The sequence below is a fragment of the Pipistrellus hanaki genome (assembly GCF_964339955.1).
Source record: "Pipistrellus hanaki genome assembly, chromosome: 2".
Lineage (NCBI taxonomy): Eukaryota > Metazoa > Chordata > Mammalia > Chiroptera > Vespertilionidae > Pipistrellus > Pipistrellus hanaki.
The window spans coordinates 161,976,001-161,992,234 of record NC_140504.1 but is presented as its reverse complement, the minus strand read 5'-3'; positions in this window follow the sequence as shown (position 1 = coordinate 161,992,234).

The following is a 16,234-nucleotide window of genomic DNA, read 5'->3' as shown; positions in this document are numbered from 1 at the left end:
TGTTTGCAGTCAGTGTGTTTTTCCTTTCTTGATTCACACCCACACCCTTTCCAGCTGCAGAAGCCATTCCACCATCCCTTTTTTTACGCTTCAGGTACTTTGATGTGTTCTTCCATCATTTGAAAATGTCAAGGTTCTGCCTAACACATAGGGACCAATTACATAGGCAATTAATTACAATTTGTTATCAAGGAAAGAAAATATAGTATGTGTTGAGAACAAATAATTGGTGGGCCTACTCCAGTCTTGAGGGTAAGACTGGTTATCTGGAGAATGGCATTTAGCTGTGGTCTAAAGGATGAGAGGAGTTAGCCAGAGGAAATAGGGGAACAAGGGTTCTGGGCAGTGGAGCATTGGCTATGAGGAACCTTGGGTGAGAAGGAGAGAGCTGGGAGCATTCAGGACACCAAACAAGGCCAGTAGAATGTACATTGTTGGCCCACCTCACCCTCATGTTGGCCTGAGTCAGGGAGGAGCCTCCAACCAAAGTATGTGCCCTTGACTGGAATCAAACCCAGAACCCTTCGGTTCACAGGCCAACGCTCTATCCACTGAACCAAACTTGCTAGGGCATGGTATCCCTTCTGTTTCTGTGTGATCTACTGCCAGCAGCTTTTCTTATACCTGTGGCCTTGAAAGGCTGGAGACACTTCACCGTATGGAGAGCCAACAGTGCCTATGAGCCTGTGTCCTCCTCAGTTGCCCATGGCCAATAATTGACTGGTATGAAGAATCAAAGCTGGATCCCCTCCAAGGTATAATGCCCCCAGAGCTTCCTGTGGGATCATAAACAGTCTGGAACTGTACCTGAAATCGTACTCTTACTCCGCTTCCTCCTATCTACTACCCTGCTTCTCCTACTTCCTAAGAAGTTCCTGGAGAAGAAACACCTGAATTTGATTTCTTTGGCTCAGCAACTGTTTGGGGATTACCTGACTAAACCAGCCAGTGTGTCTGAAACAGAGTGAGGTGAGGGCAGGGACAGGGGAGTAAGGGAGGTGGCAGGGGATCGAGATAAGGGCCAAGGCATAGGATTTTAATGGGTTCTGTAGAGGATACTGGTGTATATCAAGAGAGCAATGGTCCCTAACCGATTTGGCTCAGTGGATAGAGCGTCGGCCTATGAACTGAAAGGTCCCAGGTTCAATTATGGTCAAGGGCATGTACCTTGGTTGTGGGCCCATCCTCAGTAGGAGGTGTGCAGAAGACAGCTGATCGATGTTTCTAACTCTCTATGCCTTTCCCTTCCTCTCTGTAAAAAGTCAATAAAATATATTTTTTTAAAAAGAAAAGAAATAATGGGTCATCTAAAGACTATTCAATTTTTATTTTGATTTTTTAAAGAGAGAGCAATGGGATACCATTGAGATCTTTAAGTAGCAGAGCTACCCTTCCCCACTCACCCACTCAATGTTGTAGACCCAAACTTTTCAACATCTCGCAGTCTTTTCATAGCTCATTTGTAGGTGTTGGTCTAGGAAAGGTCTCTTACCTTCTCTTCTCAGTTAATGTTGGTGTGTCCCCGATGTGTCCCACAAGACTCACTTCAAGTATTTCTCCTCCAGGAAGCCTTCCCTGGCCTCCTCCAAAGATCACCCCTCTCCAGGGCTGGACTAGATGCTGCTTCTCATGTTCCCCCAGCATCTTCTTACTACTTTTATCAGTCAGCTCCCTTTAACAAATCAACACATTGAGGGAACCTGCTCAAACATTTTATCACAGGTGGGGCAAGGAATCAAAAAAATTCATGACCTCAACCCTAGATTCTGAGCTTAATGAGAGCAAAAATTGTCTACAACTTTTATTTTTGAGTTTGACTCAGTCCTTAGTAACAACTGGCGATGCCTACTTGCTCACTATGTGGTAGGCCACTGTCCCACAGGCTATTATGTTTATGACAGTCCTGGGAGGAAGGTATGTGTTGTCCCAGTTTTACAAATAAGACAACTGAGGCACAGAGAGTCTAAATAATTTGCCCAAGATTATTAAGTGACAGAGTAGGATTCAAACTCTGGTAATATTGACTCTAGGCCCTTGATTCTTAATATGTGGAGGCCAACATATACTATAGACACCGAAAAGGACTGAGTGTGTTCATTATTATTACTATCATTGAAGATCTCTGAGTTTCTAGTCTCATTTTAGTTTCCTCTTTTCCCAGTGGGTTCCTCCAGTCATGCTGATCCACTCTTCATCTCCTGCCTGCTGTTGCTCACGCTCCTAACAGTCCTTAAAAGCTTCTGTCGCTCTAGCATGACCTCACCATGGAACAATTACTGGAATGAGAGTCTTGCTTATCTCTCTGTGGTAACAGGTGAGACCCTTGTCTTCCTGACAAGATTTTAGGGAGGACTAGACACCCTGATGAGATTTGGGAACACCCAAGAGGCCAGTCAACCACATTTACAGTCCTCTTGGCAGCAGGAAAGGGCAAAGCATAATTCCTGGGAAGATTTCCAAGTTGAAATCTGAAAACCATGAGAGCTGTAGACAGACTCACACCCTAGGGTTGCTCTGGGCCCAGCCACCCTGCCTTGTTCACAGCCTCTATTTCTGTGCTTACTTACCCAGCACTCACTGTAAAGAAGCCTGCTCTGTGCAGGGAACCAGGCTAGATGCTGAGCTTACAGACATGCCTAAGGGAAGGTCACAGGCTTTAAGAAGCTTGATGCCCAGGAGCATACACTAAGGCAAGTGTCCTGATGGCAGAAATGGTAGCACAAAAGGAAGAACCCTTGACCTTGACCCAGATTGGGAATATCAGGAAAAACTCCCTGGCAGAGGCAAAAATGGGGGGAACTTCAAAGATACATTTGCATTTGGATCCTGACATATTCTTTATTAAGCTGCATAACTTTGGGAAAATTATTTAACCTCTCTAAGCTTGGATTATTTTATTTGTGTAATGGGAGTAATCATGTGTACAGCATGGAATTAAGGAGTAATAATATAAATATGTGTCAGCCATATAGCTAATATTTGCTGAATTCTCAGAGTCAGATACTGTTCTTTTCATTTTTAGCTCATTTAACCAAAAAATCATTGTTAAAACTCTTTGATATAGAAACTATCATTAACACCATTTGGATGAACAAACCAGAGGCAAATCCTGAAACAAGGATTTGAATGCAAATAGTTTATAGAGAGATGCAAAGAACATGGGCAACAGCAGCAACATATGCATGATGAAGCCAGCAGCAACATATGCATGATGAAGCCAGCTACTGTGGTGGGTAAGTAGTGCTTAATTCTCCAGAGAACTCTGAAAAAAGGGTACAAAACACATGCCCGGGAATTATCCAGGCCAAGAGGCCAGAAGGCTGAGCATTCATACTCCATATTTGTCAGTCATTGGTCCAAGGCTACCCCCAGGAAACTGGGCCTGTAACGCACACTGACAAAGTGGGCTCTGGAGGCCCAAGAATAGCCCTTCAACAAAGATGCAGGTGCTGACCAGGGACAGCGGAGCTGGAATTGGTGGAAATCATAAGGGGATTTGAGGGAACAGGCACCTAGAACTGGTCACATCTGTAGAGGTCTCAGTGGTTAAGAAACTTGCCCAGGGTCACCCAGCTACTATGTGATAAAACTATGGGATTTGAACTCAGGCAACCTGGTTCTAGAACCCATTCTATGAGTCCTACTCTAAACTGTCTCCCCTATTTTGCTAGTCATATAAAGTGTAGCTCTGTGGTTGCTATCATTGTTATCATAATTCTTGTTCTTGGGTCCCACAGGTAGAGATTAAATCCAAGGGCAGGTAGTCAAGTCATTCATTTGACTTTATGCTGTATTGGAAAGATCAAGTTTGGAAATAAGAGATCCTTAGTTCAAGTCCCAACTCTGCCCGACTCATCTAGACAGACCGTTTCTTCTCTCTGGCCCTGATTGTCTCATTTGTAAAAGGTGATGTCAACTCAGATGATCTACAAGAAAGTCTCCCTGCCTGACATTTTTCACTTTTCCTAAGGTGTAGGGTGCCCTTCTGGTAAGCCTGGGACAGTAAGAGTCTATGGCTTGACTGTTTCTACCCCTTCAGACAGCGAGCTCCTGATTAACCGGGACTGGCGGTAATTTATGTATTTACAATATCCTCCTTGTTGGGAACAAGAGAAAATTAAATTGCTCACTGGAGTCGATAACAGATGGTTGGCTACATCTTCTTCTGACTGGGACCCCCCCCCCCCCCCAGAGAGAGTAATCGAGAGCACCTGTCACATGAAAGGACCATGGGGTGAGGAGCTAAAGGATAGTCAGGAGTCCTCTCTTTCGCACATAAGTCACTCTGCTATCTCCCCATTTTTCAGTGAAGGAGAAAATCAAATACAACCCAGAAGGAACTAAAGCAGTTTGTAAATAGGGAATGGGGGTTTTCTAGGCATCTGGCACAGAAAACTCAATGTGGCCAGAATCCTTGGGTGAATCTGGAGGCTGGCTGGGCCCTGCTCATTAATGCAAGTGGGGCCTCCTCTGAAACTTCCAAAAGGCTCATTTTAACTAAGACCTTATTATTGTTCAGCAAGAAAGAGAGGAAGGAGATGTTGAAATGTCTATTTCAAGCAAATGGTTTACACCCAGCAACCCCATTGACAAACATTTCACATAAAACCCCACTGTACCCCCTAGAGCTCCCATCTCCCTTCCCTGGATATCCCTTTCTGGTCTCTTAGTCAAATGCTCAGCAGTATATAAGGGGTCTCCTTTGTACCAAACTCCAAAGTGTTTTGTGTGTGTTTTTTTTTTGAGGGGATGTCAAAGGAGTACAGTTTGGGGCAGAGAAGAACAATAGTGTCACTGGACCTGGGTTCTAATCCTTACTCTGCCACTGAAAAGCTGTGTGTCCTTGGGCAAGTCACTAAACCTCTCTGACTTTACTCTTTTGATCTTTAAAATGGGAATAAGGACATTGTATTTTGAGGCTGACAAGACACAGCATAGGTAAAGCAGCCAAGAGAGGGTAAATACTGTAAATAATTAATATATCTTTGTCCTAAAGTCACAGAAGCTCAAATTAAAAAAAAAAAAATCTTTAAAGCTACTCTCTTAGACATCCCAGCCACTGGGTTATGAACCCACAGGCAGAGTTTACATGCATCTAACCCCTCCCTCTCCCTGTTCCCTCCTTGTGATGGTGGTGGTGGTGGCTCAGCTTCATCCCCTGCCTCCCTGTAGTATTCACATTCTTTTCCCTCCATGGGGCCAATAGACAATTTAATGACTTTTCCAATCCACCCACAACCTGGATTGAGTTGGACAATGCCAAATGCCAACAATACAGGAACCCTTCTGCAAGAATACTTCCCAAATAGTTAATGTAATGTATTAAAGTTTTGAAAATAGAAAACAATATCACCTACAATTCTACTGCCCTAATGTCAAACCCTTATTCCATTAGCAAGCAAGGTTTTCCATCATTGCCCAGGCTTTTCCTAAATTGGATCCTAGAATAGACAAAGGACATCAGTAGAAAAACTGGAAAAATCTGGGGGGAAAAAGTCTTGAGTTTAGATAATAATAATAATGCACCAACAGTTTTGACAAATGCACCATGGTACTATAAGATGTTAACATTAGGGAAAACCGCCGAAACCGGTTTGGCTCAATGGATAGAACGTCGGCTTGGGGACTGAAAGGTCCCGGGTTCAATTCCGGTCAAGGGCATGTACCTTGGTTGTGGGCACATCTCCAGTAGGGGGTGTGCAAGAGGCAGCTGATCGATGACTCTCTCTCATCGATGTTTCTAACTCTCTATCTCTCTGTACAAAATCAATAAAATATATTAAAAAAAAAAAACATTAGGGAAAGCCAGCTAAAGGGTATATGGAAGCTCTCTTCACTATTTGATAAGCTTTCTACAAATCTAAAGTGCTTCTAAAATAAAAAGTTCATTTTTTAAAAAGACAAGGTATAGACTAATATATACTGTATTAACACTTGTGTAAAGAACAAACATGTTTGCTCTTATAAAAAGAAATTAATAAGCATTTTTCAATGTTTAAATATACTAATCACAGTTATCATTCCGTTGCTAAATATTAGTTGCTAATATTTCTATTTTCTTCTTATTCTTCCACCACTTACCAGCATCCTAGTTGTGAGGCTATATTTTACCTCTCCTGCTTCTGTTTCCATATCTGTAAAACTGGGATTATAATAATTTCCAGATGTTGTTGTGAGGATTAAGTGAGATAATACAGTGCCTGGCAAATAGTAAATGTTGATTCAGAGTTATCATCATTCCCCTGTATTGATTCTTTATCCAACTCCAGCATTAAAGCCCCCTGTGACATTGAAAAACTGTTAAGTATCTCTGGATTTTGGTTCTTTATCTGTTACTCAAAATAATCTCTTGTGCCAGCGTTAGCATTCTTGGTATGGGTTGTCATACTACACTAAAGGCTGAGTAAAGCAGGAGAAATGAAAATAGACAACCAGAGCATTTATCATGTGTGAACCTATTATAAGGGCCTTACATGCTCTATTCATTTAATAATCATATCAACATTATGAGGTAGGGGTTCTTTTGAAAATAAACTAAGGCTCAGAGAAGTTAAGTAACTCACCCAGGGTCACTCAGCTGGGTGATCTGGCTTTGGATGTTGTGCTCTTAGTCCTGCTAAGCAGGGAGAGCTGTGAGCTCTAAGAATCCCAACTCTCACAGCATCTGGGGTGCAAATGTACCAGCCAGCAAAGGGGATCTAGGAGAGATACCACCAGCATCCACTGCAAAGAAGATGGAGAATCACCTACTGTTTTTCCACATTTTTGCCCTGAAGTAATGCATATCACCTTCACTCATATTTCATTGATCAAAAAGAGTATTTGGCCATGCCTCCTATCAAAGGTTTAAGACTTTTGAGAAGGAAACAAACTACCAATACTGGTGAGCAGTGCTGAGAGGTCTAGGGAGCATTGTTAGTATAGATGATGATTGCTATCCTATATAATAAAGCTCTAGTATGCATGCGCACTGACCACCATGGGGCAGATGCTCAACACAGGAGCTGTCCCCTGGTGGTCAGTGCGCTCCCACAGGGGGAGCACCACTCAGCCAGAAGCCAGGCTCATGGCTGGCAAGTGCAGTGGCAGTGACAGCAGCACTAAGGAACTCTCAGAGGATGTCCACCTGCTGGCCTAGGCCCACTTTCCTCCACCCTCCACCACAAGAGGGCACAGGCCAGGCTGAGGGACAGCCCCTCCAGTGCATGAATTCATGCACTGGGCCTCTAGTATTATTACATAACAAAATACAACTATTATACCAATAATTATTATTGCTGTTAATTTTTATTAGCAATTTGAATAAATAATCATTTATCTGAAATATACACTAGCTCTATGTCTTCCTATTTCGGTAACTGTCTAGGATGGCCTACCATCTCAGGTTATCCAGGACTGAGTTTCCAAAGACATGAGACTTCTAGTGCTAAAGTGGGAACAGCCCCAAGCAGGCCAGGACAGCTGGTCATCCTGCCTTTGACAAACCTCAAATAGTATTCAAATCTACTTGTTTATGGGGATCAAACATATATGTAAACACACAGCCCAATTCCTTGTGCATGATATATTTATCGCATTCTGATAATATCATTATTATTTGACTCCCAATAGCTGTTTAAATTAAATATTGTTCTGGTTTTCCAGATGAAGTTGATGAGAATCACCCTAGATGCCCAAGCCTACCTGCAAGCCCATTCTTTAGGGAGCAGAGACCAGTCACTTCTCTTGATTGAACCCCGCCCTGCCCAAGGGCCTGACAACAGAAAGATTCCATTAGGCTCAGGCCTGGGGAAAATGTGCTCCTGCAGCAGCCTGGGGGTTTCCCACCATGCGATCTGCATCTCCCAGGGTGAGGGTGCGCTCCTGTTCTGCATCTGTGGGAAAATGCCCCTTGCTGTTGGATTTACTGATGCCCTCAGAAAAACTTTTCCTGGAGGAAGGAGGACTTCCCTTCAGAGAATGACAAATTACATTCCCCTGAAGGAACAGGATCTCTGGCACTAAGGAGGCCCACTATACCCAGCAAAGGCCTTCCTATTATTCCCAGCAACCTGCCAAAAGGCATCGCTCTCTTCATTTCTCAGATGGAAAGTCAGGCCCAAGAGATAGGACTCCAGATGCCCAGAGTTCTCTCTGCCATAGTCAGAGCCTCAGATGGGTCCTAGAGGTGACATTTGGCTTCGGTGACCAAACATGCTGGCTTGCCTGAGCTGTCCCATTTGTGGTAATTAAAGCCACCCATCATGGGTCACCCCATTGTGGTCAAACCTGGATAGTTAATCCTCAGCTACCCTGATTTCCCCCCAAACTACCTCCCTGTCTTGTGAATTTACCCACATCCTGTGCTTTTCTTTGGTAGCACTCGTCGCAATGTAATTAAGCAGTCGATTGGGAAATTTATTTAATTTTGTCCTGTCCACTAGACTGTAGCTTTAAGCAGGCATTGATCAAATCTGCATCCTCGCTCCTAACCCATGACATTGTTCAGAGCAGTCTCTCAAATATATCTTTCTCACATAAATGAATGATTACATAAAATGAATGAATGAATGAATGAATAAATGACTCAGAAAATGTTTGTTATATAAGACCACATGGTAGTCACCCTTGCTCAGATTGGCATGTCCTAAAATGTCTTCCTTCCAGGAGATGTTAATATTAGTTACAAAAAATAAGGGTTTCCTTGGTGAAATGAACAAGAATTCTGGGTTAAACAAAGTCAATCAGGTTTCTTTACTTTGTAAGGACCCTTCTATTTACTGAGAGACGTACGTACTGTGTTTTCCAAACAGTTTAGCCATGAACCCTTTTAGCAAAGGGCACTTGAGGGACGTGTGCTTTGCAAAGTGTCCCCGGAGAAATGCTGGAGTAGACAAACATGTACACTTGCTTCCAGCTCCATTCCCAGGCTCCTCAGAGGCTGCTGGGAGCACTGCTGTCAGTGATGCCATCATAGTTCCTTGTCATGGATAAGACCAAGCTGAGGATAAGCTCTGCCTCTCACCACAAGCCCTGGCTCTCCAATCTCACACCTCCACCCTCCACGGCACACAAATGCTTCATTAAAATAAACCACGTGCTATGCTGTTCATTAAAATAAATTGTGTGCTATGCTGTCCTGTTTCCCCAAAGCACTCATGAGGGATGATAAGGCTGTTCCCACTTGTTCTTCTCAAAGCCCCCACTTCACCCTCGATCGTGAGCCCCAGTCACTACTACTTTCATAGTCAACAAGAACTCTTTGGACATCCCATTAGGGTGGAGTTGGTGACAAAATTTCCTTTGTTCCATCAGCTAAGATAAACGGCTTAGGGGAGAGGGAGCCAGCTTCCTACCTGCTGTAGCAACCTCCCTGGTCATTATTCAGAAGTAAAGACTGAACCGTCTCCTAGAGCCCGCAGAGGAAGAAAAATCGAAGAAGGGTTTTGCTCCGCTGTTATGAATACTCAAAGAACAGTAGCGAGAATAAGAGAACAGCGCCTGCTCCTGAGGGGATGAAACGGTGGTGTATTTCAAAGTAAATTTAAAACTGTTTTTGAAATATACCAACCAATGATCAGACACAAAGTCATTTGTCAAAATGAAAAACAAGGAGAGAGCTGGTCAACTTTTCATTGTCAAAGAGGGAATGAACGTAGACTTTCCTGCCATGTGCCAGCTCTTTTCTCTATATGTTCATGTATTAATTCATCCTTCCACTCAACACACTGAAGGTTGCTGGGCACTGTGCTAGTAGCCACGGGGGCCACAATGGTCAGTGAAAGAAATGCCACTTGGGTCTTGGCGAAGCCTATAGAGTGGTGAGGGGGAGTGTCAATATCCGGGTGAATAGGCTGGGACCACTGCCGTGAGAGAAAAAGAAGGTGCTTTTGGCTGTGGGAGCGGCCAGCTCAACTAAAAATGACTTCAGCGAAAGGCCATTTATCTTGCACAGTAAGAGGGCTAGTGGAAGCACAGTTTCTGGGTTGTTCAATTCAGTAATTTAACAATGTCATCCAGGCTAGGCTCTCCTGTCTCTCTGCCCTGCCATCCTCCTCGGAGCATGGGCTTGTCCGGCTGGCCTGCAACGCACAGCCTCTTGCAATGACTGCCCTGGCTCCAGCCAGAAATATGTTCCATCCTTCCCACCCCCACGCTCCAGGCTTCTTTTTCCATTGAAGAGGTCCTTTCCCCAAAACCCTCAGCAGACATCCCCCTCGTGCCTCATTGGCCAGAATTTCATCCCAGGCCTGTCCCTAAACCAGTCGCTGGTGAGAGGAAAGGAATTACCCCATCCCCTTAGACCAGTGGTCAGCAAACTGTGGCTCGAGAGTTTGCCGACCACTAACCTAGATTCTCAATTCCAATAATTACAGGCTGTTGTCGTTCCTTGCGATTAGCCCCTATCCCAGTGGTTGGCAAACTCATTAGTCAACAGAGAGGCAAACCACGGCTTGTGAGCCGCAGTTTGCTGACCACTGCCTTAGACGACTGGAGACTTCAACTCCCTCCCCAGAGTTTTGTGTTGCTTAATATCTAAACAAGAACAGGCATCTGTTAGCAAGGTGCAAGAGAAGACTTCTGCTCACAAAGTTACAATTAGAAAACTGACATCAGAGAGTTAAACAACTATCTCATACAGTTTAAATTGAAGCCCAGATGAATCCAATCCCAAATTCAGTTTTACTTTCTCCATCTCAAAACATTTGTCAAGGCCTGGGCTGGATCCAGGTGGGGTGGATGCCGTGCTCCAAGGTGAGGGGCTGGTCCTGATATTGCATCTGCAGGTGAAAGAGCCCCAGTTATGGGAGGAGACCAGAGGCTGGGAACAAGGAAGGCCCCACACATTTTCAGAGGAGAAACTTGGGGTCAGGGGACATTAATGGAAGACATGACTATATTTCTGAGGCAAATTTACAGCTATTAGAATGGAGACGCTAGCAATCCCCCATCTCAGTGCTGACTGCACCTTGGCACCAGCCCTGAGGGCCTGAGGGCTTGAGAAGCAGCGAACAGGGCAGATCATGAGAACAGCTCACAGCTGAGCAGTCACACACACTTAGAGAAAAAAGAGAACCCGTCAAAAGAAATGAAGGGTCAGAGAGATCAAGAGAATAGTTTAAAGATGAAACAAGATTTTCATTGGAAAGGGACAAACCAAGGCCTGGCATGAAGTAGGAGTAACCGACCCCCTACTCCCCACTCCCCCAACTCCTGGTCCACATGACCATCCTGCTTCAGGGTCTAGCCAGTAACTATCTTTCCCCGAAGTTTCCAATTCCAAACTTCGGGGAAAGATACTTACTGGCTCAGCCCAGCATTTTAAGTCTTCCACACGCTTCTGGCCTGCCGGTATGTGCCTCTCGAAAACTTCATGGGTATGTCAAGCTCTCATCCACCATGCCCCCTAAAGAGCATGCATCCAGTACAAGGGCAGCTGCAGTGTGAGCAGCTAGTGAGGCCTCAGAGGAAGACACATTATCAGAAATTTCTTCCAGATCAGCTGGAGCAAGAGGGGGCCTTGGAGAAAGGGAGGCCAGGAGGCCTGTTGGTGCCGGAGGAGGTCTGGAGGAGGCCTGGAGGAGAGGCCGACCCAGATTCGACATTCACCTTGAACAGAGGTGGAGGCGGCCACAGCAGCCACAGAACAGCTTCTCCAACAGATGCAGGGGAGGGTGTGGGCGTGTCTGTGAAGGGCAAGCAGATGCCAGGGCACTGCAGGAGGGGAGGAGAGAAAACCAGCTCCAAGTGGCACCCCTCCATGCTCTCAGTGTCCACTCCTCGTGCCTCCCCCTCCCCAGCACCTCGGACCTGCCCTCCTCACCCAAGTCCCAGTGGAGAGGCCCCACTGCTCACCTCCATCTGCTTTCTGACTCCTCAGCTCTGCCTGCTCCCAGACACAGCCCTCCTGCAGACCCAGGGGTACAGCGCTGCCTCCCTTCCAAAGAAGGAAAGGTCTTGTCCCACGCTCCTCCTCCCTCCTAATCTGTGAGACGCAAGCTCCTGTCCTTCCCAAAGGCAGTGCCAACCCACCCAGCATGCCCTTGGCTCCTCAGCCACCCCTCCACAGGGCACGCACCATCCCCACCTGCACCCTGTGCTTCCTTCCCTCTCCTGGGCCGGGAGCTCTGCAAAGAGAACACCACCTAGCACAGCTCTGAGTAGGGTCTGCATTTGGGTTCCTGCAGAAGCCACTCTGAAATTCAGATTTGAGAGGGGATCCCAGAAAACACCTGTGGGGAACTGTGAGCGAGGAAAGGGAAGGTGGGCAATAAAAGAGGACATTACTACCAGCTACCATAGTGGACAGCAACCTTCTGGAATCAGGCAGGTGTGAGCAGAGAACCCTGGCTCTGCCTCTCCTCACCGCACGGCTTTGGGCAGGTTAAACAACGTTTCTGTGCCTCAATTTTGTCATATACAAAATGGGAATATCTATCTTGCTTACTTTTGTGGGGATGAAAAGGCATAAGGTATAGAAAGCATTCAGCATTGTGCTCTGTACTTTTATTTCTCACTTTTCTTTCCTTCTTCTAATGCAGAATAATACTGTAAGAGGGTCAAATAGGGGAGGACTGATTTCAAACAAAGATTGGCATCTTTGCGCCCCCTATAAGCAGATGGGGGAACTGAGCACAGAGAGGTTAAGAAATCCATCCAAGACTACACAGCTAGTAAATGGCTCAGCTGGGATTAGAACCCAGACAGGGTGACGCCAGAGTCTACGCATAGTCATGATGTTTTACTGATTCGTCTTCAGATGAATCCTGGAGTGGGAGGATAGTCTAACAATACTGAAAAGACCCAGGATGCATTGATAATGCCCAGAGCTGAGCAGGCAAGGAGAGTGGGGAGTGGAGGCATGGGCAGGAGAGCCAGAGCAATGGAGGAGTCAGGACTGTGAATGGGGGAGGGGAGATGAGAGAAGGAGCAGGGAGGAGAACTCAGTGGGATTCACATTTTACAAGCCTGGGGCTGTTGTCTGGCATGTGTAACGTAGCACCAGAGAGCCAGATTTGGGGAAGGATAGTGATACAAAAGGCTTTGAAGATATCCATTGCATCAACAAATACATACAAAGTTCCTTGCTACAGATGAACTCCTCCCCTTTCGCCCTGATTTTAGGAACGATTCAGAACTACCTAAGAAGCTTATGTTTTAAATCCCAGCACTTCCACCTCACCACAAACATCTCTGGGAGTGAGGCTGTGGGCATTGTCATTGTAAAAGAATCCCAGGTTATTCTAATACACAGCCAGTGTTGAGGCCACTGGAATGCATTATCTCATTTAATCCTCACATTGTTCCATTACATGCAGTTCTATTATTATTGCCTCAGAGAGGCTAAGTAACTGCAAATAGGGAGCAGAGTCAGGATGCAAGCTGTGGGTTATGTAACTGCAAAATCTGTACTTGTAGCTACCATGCTAGCTTGGAGCTTAAAGAGGCCTATGAGGGCCACGGCCAGCCCCCTCCCCTGTTGAGGAGTAGAACACTGAGGTCCAGGGATGGGAAGTGAATTGTCCAGGCCTCCCACACCCATGGTATCAGAGCCCAGACTCCCACCTGTATCTCCTGACCACCAACCCAAACCTCACTGCTCCCAGCCATGCCTCATTCTGCTTTAGACTGGAATATTGATCTAGAGAAGTAGCGAGGAAAACCAGAGACGCCACATTCCAAGGAGGCAGCCAGGAAGGAAATGCCAGCAGGCCACTCGCACCCCCACCTCCTCCTTTTTCTGACTGCACAACAGCTCTGCTCAATGACAGCCAGACCCCTGATTAAGAGGCCTGTGCCACCTCATCGCCTGCCCTTGCTGAACTTACACCACTTGTGTTGTAGGGATTAGGGGGAAGAATCCCTCCACCCTGAGGCAGAACAATAACAACACGGAGCCTGCCTGGGAAAGCTGTTCATGGTGCTGGCGTGAAAAATAATGAAGGTGACATTTAGGGGACTGCTCTGGCCTCCCTGTCACTGAGCCTCATCATTAATTTAACCATCTCTGTTACAGACGGACGTTCCAGTCAGCCTTGGAGGGATGAAGAGGGGGCTTCCTGTCCTCTGTGGCCCATTAGGGATGTGAGGGGCTTCTCTCTCTGTCCCCCAGTCACCTGATATCCAGTCTCTGTCCAATTTCTGGCTCAAATGACATTTCTGCGGGAGAGCCTAATTGGCTGCTGTTGACTAGGGGAGAAAAGGCAAAGAGCACAGGGGCAGGAGGGGTCTGCCAAGCATCCATGCTCAGTCCAGCTGACAGAGGCTACTTTCTGAATGCTCACAGCAAATCACTCATTCATATGTACATCATTTATTCATTCAACAATTAATTACAATTGGTTTTTTTGGGTCAGGCACCGTGCTAAGTGCTGAATATGCCATGGGGAGCCAAACAGGCATGACCCCTGCCTTCCTGGATCCTACAGTCTGGTGCCATGCGTCCAACGGGTGGCCACTAGCCACAGGCAGCTGCTCCAATTAAAATGGATCTAAATTCAATACAATATAAAACTCAGTTCCTCATATGTACTGGCCACACTTCAAGTGTTTCATTGTCATGTGCTGCTAGTGGCTACCATATGGAGTAGAGAGAAAACACTTCCATCATTATCAAAAATTCTATTGGTCAGCACTGGTCTAGTGGGACAGCAGATCCTGTGCATGTAATCCTGCATCTAACCCTCATTTAACCTTTTGAGGTGGGTGTTGTTGCCCTTCTTTTAGACACGGGGGAACAGTGATCACCTGGTCAGTTGTAAAGCCAGGATGTGAACCCAGGTATAGCCTACTTCAAATCTATATGTAAGTGACAGGGACCAGAATCAGAGCCACGGGTAGAATGGCAAAGTGGTTTAGAGCACATGGCTTGCAGTATGGCCTATTGACATTTAAGCATAAATGGTGGACCACTTTTTTAACCTCTCTGTTCACCATTTTCCATTCTGATGGATTAAAGAGGCAAACAATGTGTGTGTGCGCATCCCTGGGATGAGGTAAATGCTCAGCATATGGTGGCTGCTGCTGTATTGAATGGGAAAGCTGAGCTCTAAACAAAAGAAGCAACAGGACCAGAAATAGACTGTAAATTCAGAATCATTTGTTTTGGAAACCTCAAGAAGGAAAAAGTTAAAACCAGTGAGGCATATGCAAAGAAAGCTCAGGACTGTGAGCATTATATTATTTATCTATTGCTGTGTAACAAATTACCTAAACACTTAGAGTCTTCAAATGACAAACATTTCTTACATCATAGTTTCTGAGCATCATGGATCTGGAAGAGGTGTAGCTGGGTGGCTCTGGCTCAGTGTTTCTTATGAGCCTGAGGTCAAGCTGTTGGCTGGAGCCACCTTATCCGAAGGCTTGGCTGGAGCAGGAGAATTTACAAGTCACCAGGCTGTTAGCAGAAGGCCATGGTGTTCCTCTGGATATTGGCTGGTCATCTTGAGCTCTACCCAAGGCTCCTGAGTATTCCTAAGACATGGAAGCCAGTTTTCCCCAGGGTGACTCACTCAAGGCAGAGAGAGAGTGTGAGAGGCAGTCCAGTCTTTTTATAATCTATGTTCACAAATGACATGCCATCACTTCTGTTGTATTCTATTTGTTAGAAACACGTCACTAAATCCAGCCCACTCTGACTGAGAGAGAAATTGAGCTCTGCATCTCATAAGAAGGAGCATCAAAGAATGTGTGGACATATGTTGAAACTATCACCAGCAGGAACTGAGCTGAGCGCCCAGAGCTTCCTTTGAGCAGGTGCCATGGATGGATCAACCAGTGTTAAAGATACAAAGTCCAGGAACATAAATACCTGGAACCATCCAGGAACTTGACTCAGATCCTCTAGGAGAGTAGCAAAAGGCCTGATCTTTTCAGAGGAAAAAAATTGGCACCAGTGGGACATATCAGGAGTATATATGCATATATGTGGTCAGGGAAGGAAGGGCTCACCATCAGTATTATAATGGGGTGTTAACTCATTGTGTTAACATCCTAATTGGAACATTGTGTTTGGGGAGGGAGGCACCAGAAACATCTATTCAGAAATACTTCCAAAATTACATTGTTTTATTATCCCTAAATCCATCTCCTTTCCTTCACTTGGCCTCAGGGTGAACATAAAGAAAAGGGATAAAGGAATTAATGTTTTTGACATTTACTATGGTCATTTTTTTATCATAATTATCCTATCAGATAGGTGTCAAAGGCAGATTATTAAAATATGATACACTCCTATTTGTGCATGTAACTGTCC